The sequence below is a fragment of the Bufo bufo genome, chromosome 1 (assembly GCF_905171765.1).
Source record: "Bufo bufo chromosome 1, aBufBuf1.1, whole genome shotgun sequence".
NCBI classification, from domain to species: Eukaryota; Metazoa; Chordata; class Amphibia; order Anura; family Bufonidae; genus Bufo; species Bufo bufo.
Genome location: NC_053389.1, coordinates 215,299,858 through 215,303,621, shown reverse-complemented (window position 1 = coordinate 215,303,621; position 3,764 = coordinate 215,299,858).

Here is a 3,764-nt window from a genome sequence, read left to right as displayed (position 1 = left end):
CTACAGGAGCTGTATGTGAGGAGAATCCCTTAACATCCAGGCGTGAGGGCATCCCTCAAGGACCAGAGCGGCAGCCAAGTGGAGCTGATCGTGTCCATGACCCTGATCTTGTCCAGAGGAAGGGAAATTGCTCCCAGGAATGCTGAGAAGTAAGCCACAGACACTGTGGCACCGCACGCTTGTTGGAGAAACCCTTGTTCCATCCACAGTCACCAGCTTATACAGAATAGACCTGGGTCGGTAAGACTAATCGTGCACGTACTTCATCACAGTTTTGGCGCCTAGGATCCTAGAGACTGAGACCAGGCCTGTAGTTAGTTAGTTAGGTTTGCTGTTTGTGTCAGGCCACAAGTATTGTTAACTGCTCTTAACAAGGGCTTCACATTTAAAGTGCCAGTTCACACTGGAGAGCTAATAAGCTTTACAACGAATTCAAGCCAGGCTAGTGTTTATTCAGGAGAAACACTATAGGCACATGCTATTTGACCAAGGGGAATACTGATGTATGTAATAAGATTGTAAGCTTTTGTGCTGTACTGCAGGCTAGCCCGCATCACATGCCAAAATAATTGTTCCTGATTTTATTGTAATAACAAGTAAAGCCTGACTGGTCTATTTGAGCCCGTCAGTAGGTAAATTCACCGCTTTTAACTCCAGCATTTACTGGAGGGTGCTGCGCTGTACAGCACAAGGGTCTCAGCCTCCTGGCTGGGTGTATGTAAATATATTTGTGTGTAACCAGCATCTTCTGTGGTCGCGTTCATTACCACGATTAAGTAAAATACGGTTTTGGCAAAACTGGTCTCAGAGTTGCTTTCCTCGTTCGTGACTTCGCTGTATCCTGGGGAGCCTACCCCGGTACATGGCTTACACAAGGACCAAGGGTTGGTCAAAAATACAGAAGAGATGCAAATTATTCTGTAACATCCCAGAGTTATGTTACGAAACTCTTTTACCCCGCTACAACCTGTTAAGTGTATTTATACTGTCATCTAATATGATTTTATCAAATTTCCTCACAAATGTGCATTTAAAGTCTACCTGGAATTAAAAAAAGGTGAGTGGTCCTCAACCTTCTGAACATCATATAATCGGATCCTGTAATATTAATATGAGGAAAGACAGAAAGAATAATAGTACTGTCATACTTATATACAATAAAACAAATCAAATATGAAATATGTGATTCGAGGAAATTTTAAGATCATGAATCATGGATACATTGCTTGCATTATGACAAAAGAAGCATATGATGGATAAGTCCATATTGCGATCAGAATAGGTATCTAGCAATCGGATGTTGGATGAGAAGTAAAATTTCATGATTTTCCTATTCCATGACGTAAAGTCATGATTTTATAAAGGACACGGAGGCGAGTATTGCTATTCTCTCTCTTTACTGTTTCCATAGCAGCAAAGACAAAACATTTAAAATATGCAGTAACTATGGCAACAAGCCAACCCACTCCCTCCCAGTGTCCATATAAACCACGGTCACACTGGAAACGTCCTCTTTCTTTGTGGTCCATAAACTTCAACCTGGAACTCCCCCAGCAACGAAAGGTAAATCAACGAAGGTCTTCACAAAACCAAGAACCAAGAACAGGAACATAGGCTTGGATCCAACTTGACGAAAGACTTTGCATCTCCCGGACATCTGGTCAGGAACATCAGCCTATAGAAAGAACAGACAAACAGAAGCGGTAGCATACAAGCAAAATAGAAAGGCACAGCCTATGTGTCATGTCAAATAATAATAAATTAAACATCAAGAGTCATAACTCAAATAAATTATACAAAGGGGAGGGAGGATACAAACCTGGGTGGGCAATACTCGCCTCCGTGTCCTTTATAAAATCATGACTTTACGTCATGGAATAGGAAAATCATGAAATTTTATTCCAGGACACGGAGGCTTCCTATTGCAAGTTTAAAGCTGGTCCACTACAGCCGAGAAAGCGTGAGATGGTGGCCGAAAGTAAAACTCACGGAAGGTAGAAACCCTGGACCAATCCGCCACTTTCATGACATCCTCCAAACGGGCCCCAGAAACCGTCATAGAGGTGGCAGAAGCACTCCGGACCGAATGAGCAGAAAATATAGAGGTGTCGATACCCGCGAGGGACAAGATCCATTTCACCCAGCGTGAAAGGGTAACACTGGTTACTGGCTTAAAAGGTCTGCGAAAGGAAATGAAAAGATGAGGAAACTCGGGAGAACGTAAAGCATTGGTGCGTCGTTCATATTCCTGCAAACATAGACCGGGACACAGCTCTGGACACGTCGGAAAATACGGATAAGACACCGAGCGGATGTTCGTCTTCGTGCGTCGGGAGATATTGAATGTCACACCGACAGGAGAAAAGGAACGGGCGTCATGATCCAAAGCCCGGACGTCAGAAACTCTTTTGCAAGAGATAAGGCATAAAAGAGTAACCAACTTAGCCGAGAGCTGCCGCAACGACAAGGAGTCATTAGAAGGCCAGTTCTGAAGGAAAACTAACACAATGGAGACATCCCAGGTAGTGGAAAAACGCGGCCTCGGAGGACGAGATAGGCGAGAGCCACGCAACAACCTGCAGACTAAAGGGTGTTGTCCAGCTGGGCAACCGTCAAAGCCCGAATGCCTAGAGGAGATGGCAGATCTATAAAGATTAATTGTACGATAAGCCTTGCCCTCCTCGAACAATGCAGATAAAAAGGACAAGACCGCCGTCACAGGAGCATTAGTGGGATCCAGGTTCCCTGTGAGACACCAACGAGCCCAGGAATCCCAAGCTGAGCGATAAGCCTTTCTGGTTCCGGGTGCCCAAGCGCTCTCCAGCAAGAATCGAGTCGTCTCCGAAATTCCTGAGACCTCCCAGGGGCTCCCTATACTCTGCACGCGAGAAGCTGCAACGTTCCTGCGACGAGTAGTGGATGAAGTTGACCCGCCGGCCCCCTGAGAAGGTGGGGTAGAAAAGGGAGCAAGACTGGTTCGGCAATGAGAAGGTCCAGCAGGTGGGGAAACCACGACTGAGACCTCCAAAGGGGCAAGATGAGGACTAGTTCCGCCAACTGGAGGCGAACCTGGAGAAGGACTCTGGGAATCAGAGCGAAAGGAGGAAATGCGTACATGACTGGAGACGTCCACTCCTGGAGAAAAGCATCCACCGCCTCCTCCTCCGGGTCCGGACGCCACCTGAAAAACCTGGGTAACTGAGTGTTGAGCCGCGACGCAAAGAGGTCGATGGAGAAAGGACCCCATCGAGATGACACGGCATCGAAGACCCTGGAATCTAATCTCCAGTCGCTGGCATCCGACAGATAGCGCGAACTCCAGTCCGCCCGCACATTGTGGAGGCCCGGAAGGTATTCCGCTACCACCATGATTCCCCTGGAAAAACATTGGTCCCAAAAATCCTTGGCCAAGTGGGTGAGCACGGAAGAACGCGTGCCGCCCAGATGATTGATGTACCTGACCGCCGACACATTGTCCATGCGAAGTCTGATACAGGCCCTGACTGTGTTGTTGACGAAACTCCGGATCGCAAGAGAACCCGCTAACAATTCCAGGGAGTTGATGTGAAGAAGGGACTCGCTCTGGGACCAGGGACCCCAGGTGGAGACGCCATTGCAATGAGCACCCCACCCGTGGAGGCTGGCATCCGATTCGATGATCAGATCGGGTTGAGGACCAAATATGGCTCTGCCGTTCCACGACGAGAGGTTGTGGATCCACCAACTCAGCTCGTGCCTGGTCTCCGAATCCAAAGTGATGGAAT